Genomic DNA, 16,131 nt, shown 5'->3' with positions numbered 1-16,131 from the left:
CAGTGTCTCACACACACTCTCTCGCACACACTGTATCTGTGTGAAACACACTCTCTCTCTATCACACTGTGTCTCACATATGCAATTGCACACACTCACATTCTCACACAGACTCTCTCACAGACACACTCACACCCAGACTCACTCTCTCTCTCTCTCACACACACACACACACACACACACTCGCACTTTCACTCTCTCTCTCACACACAGTCACTCTCACATACACTCTCCAAAACATACACACTATGAGGAAAAACTTGCTAGCGCCCTTTTCATTTGTGTCAGAAACGGGCCTTTTTTTACTAGTATAAAATAATGAGTGGAACAGGTGGATGTGAAGCGTCTGTTCACGTTTTCCAAAAATACTAGGACTAGGGGGCATGAGATGAAACTACAGTGTAGTAAATTTAAAACAAATCGGAGAAAACTTTTCTTCACCCAACGCATAAACTCTGGAATTCGTTGCCGGAGAACGTGGTGAAGGCAGTTAGCTTGGCAGAGTTTAAAAAGGGGTTAGACGTTTTCCTAAAGGACAAGTCCATAAACCGCTACTAAATGGACTTGGGAAAAATCCACAATTCCAGGAATAACATGTATAGAATGTTTGTACGTTTGGGAAGCTTGCCAGGTGCCCTTGGCCTGGATTGGCCGCTGTCGTGGTCAGGATGGCTCGATGGACCCTTGGTCTTTTCCCAGTGTGGCATTACTTATGTACTGAGAATTTTCAGTTCTGAATGTTTTTTTTTTCCGGGGGGGGGGGGGGGGTGGAGTTTAACTGTTGTTAGTGGATTATCAACGATTCTAATGCTTGTATTTGTTTTTATTAGTTCAACAAACACAGAACTAAATTACAACGATATGGGGGAAGGGTAATTGAATGGGATTGGAAAGGGGCACATTTGGAGTTGTAAGTGTTTAGTAGTGAACAATAACACAAAACAAATGAGACAGTGTACTCTTTATTTGACTGTTTATTTTTTCAATAACAAGATTTAACATAATTACTGATCTCACATTGGCATATCCAATGGGAATGGGTTGATAGTGGTTGTCATTCATTGCTGTGGGTGTAATTTTTATCAGTTGGCGTTGGTTTTGGATGTAGGGTGTTTTTTTATGGTTCATGGATATTATTGAATTTTTGGTGAGGTAGTAGTTGGAACTGTGTTCCTCAGATTGTAGCCATATTGTTTGGGTTCAAGGGTTAGAGCATTGTGAGTTTGTGGCAATGGTGAGTGATTACAGGTATTTTGTACTCATTTGTATAAGTTAGTGTAGTTGTGTTAAGTATTGATATTATGAGTAGGAATGTGAGCAGTTGCCCAATTATCAGTTTCTTGTGTGGTGAGGGCCCTCCCATTGCATGTACTGTGGAATTTTGTTTCTCTGTTCCTGAATAATCTTTCTTTGTGGGTTGGTGACTACAGTTCCTGGGAAGTTCACAGTTGTGTTCAGGTGCTGATGTGTTATAGCTGCTGGTCTGCTTGGTGCAAGGAGATTACTAAATCAGGGCTTGAGGAGCCTATGGTTGCTAGATTGTCCCAGATTGTTGGGAGCCAACAATAGGGATTCTCTCCTTCCATTTCATCCACTTCTGATTAACTTTAGTGGAAGTGACAATTCTAGGTAAGTTCTCAGACACTGGCCATTAAGTTTTATAGGCTGGCTTCTAGTCTCAAAGTGATTATGTCATGGATTGACCTTCAAGAGTACATGGAAGCAGTAATTCCCCCATACAAACTAATGTTTCTACTAATTTGCAATTTTTTTAAATTTTATTTTTAAACTTTTATAAGAGAACATAACAGATCAGATTCAATTTGGCAGTTTCTCCAAAACATATATCAGATTGCTAACGAAGGATAGAATTATTCTCTATATCTTCCCTCCACCCTCCCCCCGAAACATATCCTCTTCCCGCCAGTATCTCAGTAACAACAATATCGCAGAAGGGTTGGGTCCAGAAGACCATTGCACATATGGGTCCCAGGTTCAGTGGTAGGGCAGCAATCGACCAGTGCGTATAGCTTTCAGTTTAGACATCAAGTGGATATAGTCCAACTTACACAAAATCTTCTGAAGTCCTGGTAAGGTCAGTTGCTTCCAAGCTGCAGCAAGTACCAGTTTGCTGGCAACAAATACATGAGCAATCAACTGGTGCGTGTAAGACTTCACTCCCAACGGCCTAGCATGTAGGAGACAATGGTCCATTTTGAAAGGGTACTGAGTCTTGGTTAGGTTTAAAACAAAGTTCAACACTGTAGTCCAAAATTCTTGAGCACGTGGAAATATCCACCAAATATGATACGTCCTTGGTGGAAACATTTTGGCCAACCGCTTAGGTGTGTAGTACCAACCATATAATATTTTATACCCACTCTCCATCAGAGCACTAGAGATAGATACCTTAAGCAGAGATTTAAATATATGTTCCCATTGTGGATATTCTTAACATATACCCATTGCGTTTTCCCAATTTGATAAGTAGTATATAATGGGTTTGTGATAAGCTAAGAGGGTTGTGTAAAGTCTAGAAATCCCCCCTCCACCTGCCATTGCCCACTCTAATGGCGTCTCAGGTATACTCAACTCCCCCTTGGCCCGCCTGGCAATGAAATCACGCACTTGCTGATACTGAAAAGCATTAAGAGCGAGGAGCCCATACTCCTCCTGATTACTTTGAAAAGAAACTAATTCTCCTTCCTCCCATATCTGCCCCAGCTCACACAAACCTAGCCCTTCCCAGGAGCCTGTCACCTTTCATCTTCATCTTATGTTTCCTTTCAATTGAGACTTTCCTCCTATTCATTTATGCCATGTAAGTATTTAAATATCTGTATCAAATCTCCTCTCTCTTGCCTTTCTTCCAGATTATGCATATGTTTATCCACTCCTACCCTAACTCAGGTAATATTAAACCATACTTTCTCTCTTACCTATCTATATGTTCCATCTTTGCTTTACCCTTCACTATCAATTAAAATGTTCTATTACGTATTGTGTAGACATTGTAAGTAGTATAACCATACTTTTTATTGTTATTTGAATATTTTTACTGCTCTAATTGCCTATTGCTCATGTTTGATCTATTCTTACTGTACACCGCCTGGAGTGAATTCCTTCAAAAAGATGGTAAATAAATCCTAATAAATAAATAAATATTGAGATCTTTAAGTTTGTCCCCATACCATGCCCCATGGACTAAATACAGATATTGATTTGAGACCCTTTTTATAAATATCCTTCCTTTTTATGCAGTTGTGGTTTTGAGAATCTTGTTATGCTTGTTTGGCGTATTATATAAATTCACACATAAGTTTACCTCATTGTATTTATGTTTATTTTTGATTATTTTACTATTATGCTGCTAACAAAATGGTAAGTTTTATGTTAAACTGTACACCACCTTGGGTGAATCTCTTCATAAAGGTGGTTAATAAATCCCAATAAAAAATTTTTTTAAATGACAAAGAATTGTACACAATATTCTAAAAGAGGTCTCACCAGAGAGCATCATCACTTCTTTTTTTCTTACTGGCCATTTCTCTCCCTATGCACCCAAGCATCCTTCCTACTTTTGCAGTTGCCTTTTCTACCTGTTTGGATGATTAAGATCATCACCCCCTAAAACTGTACCACTCCCTCCGGTTTTTGCAGTCTAAGTGATTGACCTTGCATTTTTTTAGCATTAAATCTTAGCTGCCAAATTCCAGACCATTCCTCTAGCTTCACTAAGTCCTTCCTCATGTTATGCACATCATCAGGGATGTCTACCCAGTTGCAGATTTTGGTATCATCCGCAAAGAGGCAAATATTACCAGACAGCCCTTCAGCAATATCACATAAAAATGTTAAAAAGCACTGGCCCAAAATCCGAAACTTGTGGCCTACCACTGGCAACATCCTTTTCCTCATAACAAGCTCCATTTACCACTATCCTTTGTTGTCTTCCAGTCAACCAGTTCCTAACCTGGTCACTCACTTTAGGGCCTATATCAAAGGTACTCAGTTTTTATTTATTAGTCGCCTAAGCGGAACCATGTCAAATGCTTTGCTAAAATCTAAATACACCACATATAGCGCAATCCGACTCTTTGATCACCCAGTCAAGGAAATTAATCAGATTTGTCTGACAAGACCTGCCTCTCGTGAAACCATGCTGCTTTGGCTCCTGTAATCCATTGGATTCCAAAACCTTTACTATTCTCTGTTTTAAAAGCATTTCCATTAATTTACTTACCACAGAAATTAGACTTACCGGCCTTTGGTTTCCAGCCTCTTCCTTACTTCCACTTTTGTGGAAAAGGACCACATCTGCTCTTCTCCAGTCCTCTGGGACCACTCCCAACTCTAGAGAAGCACTGAAAAGGCCAGCCAGTGGAGCCGCTAGAACTTCCCTAAGTTCCTTCAGTACCCTTGGATGTATGCCATCAGGCCCCATCGCTTTGTCCACCTTAGCCAGCTCGTCATGAACACTGTCCTCTGAAAATCATTCAGGGTCTACCACCTCTCCATTCCAAATTGTAGAGTTTAGTAGTTATGAACAGGCAGATTGGATAGACTGTATGGTCGTTCGTCATGATTTTTAATGTTCTATGATGTTTTTACTACTACTACTTAGCTTTTCTATAGCGCTACTAGATGTACGCAATGCTATAGAACATACAACATACCATGCAGAAAATATATTCAAACTTCACTATTGCTTCAGTAAAGCATTGCAAAATCCCTTAATTGCCAGAAATTTAATGGTAACAGAACACCCTCAAAGGATATACTCCTGCTCCCACTCCATCTCTCTGATTTTGAGAGAGTAGTACATACAGCATTTACATATCTGAGTGTGCCAATTTTCAGTAAACTGACAAATCTTTATAAAGTGAATTATCTCCCCATGCTAGCTAAGATTAGATCCTCTTTAGAGGGTTGGATAGACTTGTACATTTCGTTGTTGGTGTGCAGGCCTCTAAGACTTGTAGCTTCTAAAGCTTATAGCCTGCCGTATAACCTCGGTACACCAGTTCACACCTGAAGACTCTAGCTCTCTGAAAGTCCTTTATTTGAATAACACAATGTTTACTCACAGTCAGCTGTAGATCAGAGGTTCTGCCCCAATGGCAAAGAGTCTCAGTGGTACTGGGAACAACATTAGCTCAGAGCTGGTTGAATGGTGTACAATATCTTTTTCAGCAAGATACATTCAAGGTAAAAACTAAGTACTCTAACAGAGGGTAATGCAGGAAAGGGTTCTGTACTGCCTAACAAATGGAGGGAAACAGAAAAGGGCACACTCTGACCCAGTGAGCAGGGGGGAAACCCACCAATGGAAACAGAGCCTGCAACTAGCAACAGCATAACCAATCATATAACAGTTCTATACAGACAGGCTAGTGAAGTCACATTGACTGATAACTACACCCCCCACAATGCATCGCTCATGTGGTTCTGCCATGAGAATGACAGAAAAAGTGTCACACTCACCCCAGAGCCACATTACAATCAGGGAAAGGCTGTCAGAGGACAGTACACTCCCCGCCTGGTATCGATATTACCACACTTCATCAAAATTAATAACATGAGAAGTCCATTTTTTGCATTCAGGTTATCCGCCAGCTGTAGGGTCATCTTCTTCAGCAAACAAGACCTGAAATGAGAGACAAACAACAACACTACTAAACACAAAAGAGGGAGAAAAAGTCTTTGAGTCTCTGGTCTTCCTGGGTAGGTGATGACTCGCTGTGCTCATGCCTCTTCATGTGGCACAAGGAGCACGATTTCAGTGATGAGTCTGCAGAAAGTCTTTGCTGTTCCTTGTTTCACAGTTCTGACTTCCACTTTTCTGACTCTTCTATCTTCACTGGGGATGGTTTTGGTGAGTAATGCCAGGGGCCAATCGTTGTGTTGAGTTTGGTTGTCCTTGAGTAAGACAATATCGCCTTCGTGGATGTTGGTCTTACTGGTCTGCCATTTACTGCGGATCTGTAGGGTCAGGAGGTACTCTCACATCCAGCGGCTCCAGAAGGTGTTGGCAAGACTTTGGACTTGTCTCCATTGCCATCTACACAGATCTTTCTCATCAAAGTCTCTGGGTGGATTTGGTGGTACAACTATCTTTTGTGTTAGGAGCGTGGCTGGAGTCAGGATCAAAGGCGACTCTGGATTGAAGGACACTGGAATTAGAGGTCTTGCATTGATAATGGCAGACACCTCTGCCAGGAAAGTAGTCAAAACCTCATGGGTGAGGTGATTAGTCTCTTTTTCTGATAGCATAGAATCAAGGATGCGGCGAGCGAACCCAATCATGCGCTCCCAAACTCCTCCCATATGTGAAGCATGGGGAGGGTTGAATATCCACGTGCAGAGGTGGTCGTTCAGGTACTTTCCAATGGATGAATCGTTAATCTTCTGAGTTCAATTCTTCTACACATGCGGCTGTTTCCTTTCCCAGCCCATGTAGCATCGTATACATCTGTCGCGTGCCCGCCCATGCGGGACGCGCTCTCGAGGTCCTTTGCATACCTTCAGGCTTCTTCCCCGGGAGCGCGGGGTTTGTGAGTCCTTTAAGGCAAAATCACCCTCCAGGTAGAGAGGAGACAAAACTGGACCGGAACTCCGGACTGGATTTCTACTCCGGAACACTCGGAACGGAACGCACCGGACAGGTGCGCACTGGAGTGGGGCCCGCTGGACTGGACACACTGGAGTGGCCCCACTGGACAGGAACATACAGGAGTGAAACCCGCTGGACTGGAACACACTGGAACGGAACTGGAACACCCTGGACCTAGGCTTCACCTACACTTGACTGCCTCCCCCTCGGGTTGAGCCCTCAGGTTCTGGCAGCCGGTAGGACTTACAGGAACAACAGGAAGGAAGGTCCAGGGGTGCCCCCTGGCACCTAGGCGAAGGCAAGGCAGACAAGCAGGAACTGTCCGGGTTCTGGCAGTCAGCAGGAATCAACATAATGACTAGTAGACTGTACCCAGGCTAATAGGAACGCTATACCCAGGCAACCAGTCATACACAGGTACATACACAGAGCAAAACTCAGGAGACTTAGAAAAGCTATAAACCAGCTAACAACAAAGCTGTGCCCAAGCTAACAAGTCATGCACTGGAAACATACACAGAACAAACTCAGGAGACTTAGTAAAGCTATACACCAGCTAACAACAAAGCTGTGCCCAAGCTAACAAGTCATACACTGGAAACATGCACAGAGCAAACTCAGGGGACTTAGTAAAGCTATACACCAGCTAACCACAAAGCTGTGCCCAAGCTAACAAGTCATACACAGGAAACAAACACAGAGAACTAGCAGAGCTAGGCACAGGCTACAAACCAGACGGAGCTAAGCTGGCTAATCTAACACTAGGAACAAACACAGAGAGCTAGCAGAGCTAGGCACAGGCTACAAACCAGACGGAGCTAAGCTGGCTAATCTAACACTAGGAACAAACACAGAGAGCTAGCAGAGCTAGACACAGAAGGGTAGGAAACCCATAGAGCAAAAAACACAGAAGGGCTGAAACCCTACAGAGCTATACACACAGAAGGGCTGGAAACCCACAAGCGATAAACACAGAAGGGCTAAAACCCTACAGAGCTATAAACACAGAAGGGCTGGAAACCCACAAGCGATAAACACAGAAGGGCTGAAACCCTACAGAGCTATAAACACAGAAGGGCTGGAAACCCACAAGCGATAAACACAGAAGGGCTGAAAACCCACAGAACAAAAGACAAGGAAAGCAAATGGTGCTAACAGCACACTAACCTCGGGACCTAAGGCACTGCAGAGGAAATGGCAATGCAAAGGCCAGGACTGTAGTCTTCAGGTGACTAATAAAGCCCATCAACACCAGAGCCACAGGTGCAGCAATCACCTTGCAACCAAACAGAGGCTTGACACTCAGAGCAGGCATCCCATAGAAAGTAACAGCGGGAGCCATCTTGGATACTGGCAGAGACGAAGAGGCGGCAGCCATCTTGGAAGAGGCATAGCCCACACAGGTGAGGTTCAGTAGGGCAATCAGCACCCAGAGCCAGAGAGAAACTAAGACAGAGACAGAGACAGAGACAAGCAGAAGCCAGCACAGCCACTGACTCCCTGAAACAGGGTAAGTATGAGGGTAGTCACGGCCATAGTCGTGACAGTACCTCCCCCTCAAGACCCCCTCCCGGTCTCCACAGGGGATTCAGGTGTCCAAGGGTAAGTGTGGTGAAACCTCCTGATGGGCTTCAACACACCAACATGAATCACTGGACTGGCAGTAGCAAGCACAACTGGAACTTGAAAAGAGGAGTGGCCCTTGAAACCAGGAAGTCTTTTTGGGCAACCACTATGCCGGCTTAGAGTCTGAGATGCAGCATCTTGGCTGGAACTGGAACTCGGAGCAGGTTCAGCATCTTGGCTGGAACTGGAACTTGGAGCAGGTGTAGCATCTTGGCTGGAACTGGAACTCGGAGCAGGCTCAGCATCTTGGCTGGAACTGGAACTCGGAGCAGGCTCAGCATCTTGGCTGGAACTGGAACCCGGAGCAGGTGCAGCATCTTGGCTGGAACTGGAACTCGGAGCAGGCTCAGCATCTTGGCTGGAACTGGAACTTGGAGCAGGCTCAGCATCTTGGCTGGAACTGGAACTTGGAGCAGGCTCAGCATCTTGGCTGGAACCGGAACTCGGAGCAGGCTCAGCATCTTGGCTGGAACCGGAACTCGGAGCAGGCTCAGCATCTTGGCTGGAACTGGAACTCGGAGCAGGCTCAGCATCTTGGCTGGAACTGGAACTCGGAGCAGGCTCAGCATCTTGGCTGGAACTGGAACTTGGAGCAGGTGCAGCATCTTGGCTGGAACTGGAACTCGGAGCAGGCTCAGCATCTTGGCTGGAACTGGAACTCGGAGCAGGCTCAGCATCTTGGCTGGAACTGGAACTTGGAGCAGGTGCAGCATCTTGGCTGGAACTGGAACTCGGAGCAGGCTCAGCATCTTGGCTGGAACTGGAACTCGGAGCAGGCTCAGCATCTTGGCTGGAACTGGAACTTGGAGCAGGTGCAGCATCTTGGCTGGAACTGGAACTCGGAGCAGGCTCAGCATCTTGGCTGGAACTGGAACTCGGAGGAGATTCAGCTGCAAGGCTGGGCGCCCCCCTCTGGCCGGACTGGGACGTCTCTCTAACATTAGCTTCAGGCAGCGTCTGCCGAGCAGGGTTCAAGAGGAGACGGCCCTGGGATCCCCAGAGCATGCTAGCAGGCTGAAATGCAGAAAATGGGTTTCTCCGGGCCCCAAGCCGTTGAACACATCTTCTCTCAGCTATTGCTTCGGACTGAACAGGAGCTGAACCGGGACTGGGACCCGGACTACAATCAGAGTCTTGACTGGAGCGGGAACTCTGGACAGGAGCTGAACCGGGACCGGGACCCGGACTGGTATCAGAAGCTTGACTGGCAGGGCCCCTCAAACTGGACTCAGGAGCTTGGCTGGGAGCGCCCCGCGAACTGGACTTTAACTGAGGCTTGACAGAACACACCCTTTGGACAGGGATCGGAGGCTCGAGCGGAAGCGCCACTCGAACTGGCCTTCGGAGCTTGATTGGAGGTACCCTCCAGACTGGAAGCGGAGGTGCCACCTGAACCACCCTGTGGACTGGCACCGGAGGCTTGATTAGAAGCCCCCCTCGCACTGGACTCAGTGGCTGGACTGGACGGGTCACTTGGACAAGAACTGGAGACTTGACCCGGAGTGCCACTTGCATAGGCCTTGGAGACTCCATCGAAGGCTTCCCTCGGACTGGACTCGGAGACTTCAAAGGGCGTGCCACTTGAACGAGGACTGGAGGCTCGACCTGGAGCGCCACTTGCATAGGAATCTGAGGCTCCGTCAGAAGCATCCCTCGGACTGGACTCAGGGGTTTCAAAGGGCTTGCCACTTGAAGGAGGACAGGAGGCTCGGTCAGCTGTGCCACTCGAACAGGAATCGGAGGTTCAATTTGCAGCGTCCCTCGGACTGGACTCAGAGGCTTGACTGGGAGCGCTACCTGAACTGGAATCGGAGGCTCAGTATGAAGCACCCCCTGGACTGGATTCAGGGACCTAGGTGTCGGCCCTTCTTGGACTGGAATCAGAGGCTTGGTACGCCGTCTCACTTGGCCGGACCTCATGGACCTGCATAGAACCGTCCCTCGGGCTGAACTCAGAAGCTTAGCTGGCGGCTTCACTCGAACAGGATTCGAAGGCTCTGCTTGAAACCCTCCTCGGACTGGACTCAGCGCTGGTGGACTGTAATCCTGAATAGGAACTAACCCGCTATGGTACCGCAGGCTGCTCTGCTGAGGGGGCCTGAGCGGAGGAATTCCCCGGCGTCTTCTTTCGGCCTCAGCCTCCGGAGTATCCCGCAGAGCTGGCTCCTCCAGAAGTCTGAGGCGGTAATCCCAGAGCGAGATAGCAGGATTCATGTCAGAAACTGGGCTATGGCGGACCAGACGCCACCAGAGACGCTTTCTTTCAGCTGCTGCTTCAGGAGTATCCTTCAGGGCAGGATCAGACAAAAGTATTTCCCGGTAATCATGGAGCGTCAAAACAGGGTTCAGAGAAAAAATTGGGTTGTAGAAATCCACACCATAATCAGGAACTGCACTGGTGCTGGACCCTGGATTGTCCACAGGGAACGAAGCTGTGGACAGGTAGCCAACCTGGACGGCTGATCTTGCCGGACTCATGGCCTTTGCATTCTGTCGCGTGCCCGCCCATGCGGGACGCGCTCTCGAGGTCCTTTGCATACCTTCAGGCTTCTTCCCCGGGAGCGCGGGGTTTGTGAGTCCTTTAAGGCAAAATCACCCTCCAGGTAGAGAGGAGACAAAACTGGACCGGAACTCCGGACTGGATTTCTACTCCGGAACACTCGGAACTGGAACGCACCGGACAGGTGCGCACTGGAGTGGGGCCCGCTGGACTGGACACACTGGAGTGGCCCCACTGGACAGGAACATACAGGAGTGAAACCCGCTGGACTGGAACACACTGGAACGGAACTGGAACACCCTGGACCTAGGCTTCACCTACACTTGACTGCCTCCCCCTCGGGTTGAGCCCTCAGGTTCTGGCAGCCGGTAGGACTTACAGGAACAACAGGAAGGAAGGTCCAGGGGTGCCCCCTGGCACCTAGGCGAAGGCAAGGCAGACAAGCAGGAACTGTCCGGGTTCTGGCAGTCAGCAGGAATCAACATAATGACTAGTAGACTGTACCCAGGCTAATAGGAACGCTATACCCAGGCAACCAGTCATACACAGGTACATACACAGAGCAAAACTCAGGAGACTTAGAAAAGCTATAAACCAGCTAACAACAAAGCTGTGCCCAAGCTAACAAGTCATGCACTGGAAACATACACAGAACAAACTCAGGAGACTTAGTAAAGCTATACACCAGCTAACAACAAAGCTGTGCCCAAGCTAACAAGTCATACACTGGAAACATGCACAGAGCAAACTCAGGGGACTTAGTAAAGCTATACACCAGCTAACCACAAAGCTGTGCCCAAGCTAACAAGTCATACACAGGAAACAAACACAGAGAACTAGCAGAGCTAGGCACAGGCTACAAACCAGACGGAGCTAAGCTGGCTAATCTAACACTAGGAACAAACACAGAGAGCTAGCAGAGCTAGGCACAGGCTACAAACCAGACGGAGCTAAGCTGGCTAATCTAACACTAGGAACAAACACAGAGAGCTAGCAGAGCTAGACACAGAAGGGTAGGAAACCCATAGAGCAAAAAACACAGAAGGGCTGAAACCCTACAGAGCTATACACACAGAAGGGCTGGAAACCCACAAGCGATAAACACAGAAGGGCTAAAACCCTACAGAGCTATAAACACAGAAGGGCTGGAAACCCACAAGCGATAAACACAGAAGGGCTGAAACCCTACAGAGCTATAAACACAGAAGGGCTGGAAACCCACAAGCGATAAACACAGAAGGGCTGAAAACCCACAGAACAAAAGACAAGGAAAGCAAATGGTGCTAACAGCACACTAACCTCGGGACCTAAGGCACTGCAGAGGAAATGGCAATGCAAAGGCCAGGACTGTAGTCTTCAGGTGACTAATAAAGCCCATCAACACCAGAGCCACAGGTGCAGCAATCACCTTGCAACCAAACAGAGGCTTGACACTCAGAGCAGGCATCCCATAGAAAGTAACAGCGGGAGCCATCTTGGATACTGGCAGAGACGAAGAGGCGGCAGCCATCTTGGAAGAGGCATAGCCCACACAGGTGAGGTTCAGTAGGGCAATCAGCACCCAGAGCCAGAGAGAAACTAAGACAGAGACAGAGACAGAGACAAGCAGAAGCCAGCACAGCCACTGACTCCCTGAAACAGGGTAAGTATGAGGGTAGTCACGGCCATAGTCGTGACACATCTCTTGCTTAGGAATAAGCTTCATACTCGCTATGGCATCCTTGGAATTGGATTTCCACACCCTGTGGCGCTCAGGGCGGTCATTGGACTGGGTAAGCTCTGCGTTCCCCAGGTCTTTGCTGGCAAGATACTCTGCTGGCTCATCTCTTGCTGTGGCTTCAAGTGGAGTACCTGATGTCACTGCAGGTTGGTCGGCTTGGGCTCCCTCTGAAGCCTGATGAGGAGTGTGGCTGTCCAGCTCCCTCTGGTTTAGGCCAAGGGAGTTCAGCCGATATCCTGCTTGAGAGCGACTGCTCTGGTCTCTTTTGCCCCCACCCTGTGTGAAGGCTCAGACTCTGCGATGAGCGTTCTTGCTCGGGTCTCTCTTGCCCCCACCCTGTGTGAAGGCTCAGACTCTGTGATGAGCATTCTTGCTCGTGTCTCTTTTGCCCTCATCCTGTGTGAAGGCTCAGACTCTGTGGCTGAAATGGAGTGTCTCCATTAGCGCGCTTTTCTGGAGCACGTGCCAGTGGTAGTGCATCCGTGTGCGTACATGCGTGTGGTTTCTGAGGGTGGTATACCCCAAAGATAGGTAGGTACCAGTACTCTTCGTTGTCTTTCAATGGTGGGGCCAGCTTCGCGTGGCCGTTGATAAGCATGTTCTGCATGAAGATTATGAAATGCTGCCTCATCTCTGGCTTCCGCCTCAAGGTTTTCCTCAACGAGACAAGTCGGGAGAGAGCATAGCTTCTGTTGTTTGGGAGTCGAAACCTGGGCTTACGGAATGGGAGGGGTGCTACCCAGCTGTTTGACTCATCTTTTCTGAGCTCTTTGTTCATAATGTTCAAGAATTCTTTATTTTCTATGGAGAAAGCAGGTTTGTCATGGTTTGTCATCATCTTTGGTGGTCTGGAACACTGAGCTTCCTAGATGTTCTCCTAAATCTGCTGCAGAGATGGTTTTATAAAGTGTTGAGACAACGCTCCGCTCTTTGTGAACAGGAGCCTCTTTGGCAGTTAGGTGGTTGTTACATGAGTCGAACAGTGCTTCCATTCATTGCTTCTATCACAAAGCCGCTTGCTACTCTCCCCGACATTTGTGCAACTCCTGCACAAGTTTTGATGCTATATGAGGAGTAGTCTTACTGGATCTCAAACAGGTCGTAAAACTCTAACCTTGCAAGGGACCGGTTGCTCTGCTCATCTATGATGACGTACATTTTGATTATCTTCTCAGGCTGCCCTTCAGGATACACTTTGGCCAGGCATATCTTGGTGCAGGATCTACCTTCACAGCGTTTCCCACACACTCTTGTGCATTTCGGAGTGATTTGGAGTGTCGGTGTACTTCCCTCTTCCTTCTCCCCGCCATGATTCATCTCGGGATTGGGACACGGCTTTGCCCCTTCTGGGTGTAGGGCATAGATGTGTTGGTTGCTACCACACTCTATGCATTGGACAGGTACTCTGCAGTCTCTGGCAAGATGGTCTGAGGAAGAACAGCACCTGTAACAGAATCTATACCTTTTTAGTAATTCTTTACGCGCCCTCAAAGGTTTCCCTATGAACCCTCGGCACTTTCTGAGAGGGTGAGGTGATCTGTGTATAAGGCATTGTTCTTTGGGTTCCCCTACATTCTCTGTGGTGGAAGAAGAATCAGTCAGTGTAGACATTAAGGCTGACACTTCTGTCTTATGTACAGATATAGGGTTTTTGTACAGTTTAGCTGGTTTCCCTTCCAGGAACTGGCTTGATTCAGGTGGCTCAACCATGAACCAAGGATCATTTCTTCTTTTAGCTATGTCTCTAATGAACCTTGTGAAGGCGTTAAAAGGAGGATATTTCCCTTGATTTTCTTGCTTGTATTGTGGGCCAACTACTGACCACTTCTGCCTTATGTCGTGTGGTAGCTTTACTAAGATGCTCTTGGTGCCCCGAGGTGTGTCTAGATGGCTGCGATTTGGAAAACTGTTCTCGGCCTTGACTGCTTCCAGCTCATGAAGGAGGTTTCCCAACTCTTGCAGCTTGTAGTTGTCTTTGCCTGATATCGTTGGGAATCTATCCAGCCTGTTGAACAGTGAATTTTCTATGGCTTCTGGGCTGCCGTAGTACTCTTCGAGTCTTTCCCACATCTCTTTTAACCCCTTTGAAGGGTCATTCAAATATGAATGCTTCAACTCCTCTACTCGTACGGCTGTTTCTTTTCCCAGCCAGTGTAGCATCATGTTCATCTCTTGTTTAGGAGTAAGCCTCATGCCCTTGATGGCGTCCTTAAAATCTGATTTCCACGCCCTGTAATGCTCAGGCCGGCCGTTGAACTGAGTAAGCCCTGAGCCCCCCAGGTCCTTGCGCGTTAGATACCTTACTAGCTCGTCTCTTGTTGAAGTTTCAGGTTGAGCAGTTGAAGTCGCTGCGGGCTGGCTGGCCTTGTCTTCTGAGGGGATAGACATGGAATATAACCACCCTGCTGGTTTTTGCTTGCATGAAGAGTGAATAGCTGGTGTTCCTCTGGGAGATGGTGACTCAATTTCTCCTTGCCTCTGGCTACTATGTGGCTCTGCAGCTTGTGGCTGCAGTGAGGTATCTGCTTCGTTAACCACTCTCAGGACACGAGTTGTAGATAGTGCGTCAGAGCATGTAAGAGCATATAAGTTGGTGGGAAGAAAACTGGCTATCATGCCATGTTGTACCTGGAGCTTTCTTTCCTCAGGTGGTATTCCCACCGATAAAGATGGCTTTGGCTCCTCAGCATCCGAGGACTCCGCTGAGTTCAACTGTTCCAATTCCCTGGTAAATGGTGGAGAGTATGTCAACACATAATCATTAGTTCTTAGGAGACAAAGTAGCTAAGTCGTTTGTTTCCATCATTCTGCCCCAAAGCATCTTCAAAGACATTAGCCTTTGCTTCAAGCTCGGCAATTTCTTTGTCTTGCTGGAGCACATCTATCATGATGTCCAACTTAGCCTTTCGACGTGGTGCCTCCGTTTCCATTTCAGTTTTTGCACGTGCTGCCTCAGTTTCTCTACGCACTGCCTCAGCTTCCATTTCAGCTTTTGCACGTGCTGCTTGAGCTTCCAACTTGGCCCTTTGTAACTTCAGGGCGGTTTCTTTCTCACTATGGCGACAGCGACCTTGGCCATCTCCACCATAGCCCATGCCTGCAGGGATGCCAAGCTCGCTGCTGACTGGCTGGAGTGGTTTTGTTGCACTTGATCTGGAGGATCTTGAGTTTTTGGACGTATGCTTAGATGAGTGAGAGCATAGGGAGATACAATCTTGTGGATCTGCAATTACAGTCTCCGACTTCTTTACAGCCTCAGCCACTTCCGCTTTTGATCTGTGGCCTCTTGGAGTTCTTTTTCTACAAGACTCTGTTCAGTATTTGTCTCATCTAAGAACCAGCAATACTCTGATGACTTTTGCTGGTAGCGTGCATAGCTGGTCTCTATTGATGACAGACAAGTGCCCTTGTCTGCCCCTGCCTTTGAAGCACTAAATATGTTTTCTTCATCTTCTCCCCAGAGCCTGCTTAGCTTCTCTGAATACTTCTCTTGTGTTGCTTGATAACTTTCCAGAAATGTCTGGCTTATTTTGCAAGTTCTTTTACTCCTCTTTGTTGGGACTGGTGGGGGTGGCTATCTACTGAATCTGACGCCCTCTAGCTGCTCCTGCGTTTCTGGTGCAGGGAATACTTTATCTGTTACAGTCTGTGTGATGTTGAGATCTGCCAGTC

This window comes from Microcaecilia unicolor, chromosome 5 (assembly GCF_901765095.1).
Source record: "Microcaecilia unicolor chromosome 5, aMicUni1.1, whole genome shotgun sequence".
In the NCBI taxonomy this organism is placed as follows: domain Eukaryota; kingdom Metazoa; phylum Chordata; class Amphibia; order Gymnophiona; family Siphonopidae; genus Microcaecilia; species Microcaecilia unicolor.
Note: the sequence above shows the minus strand (reverse complement) of the source record.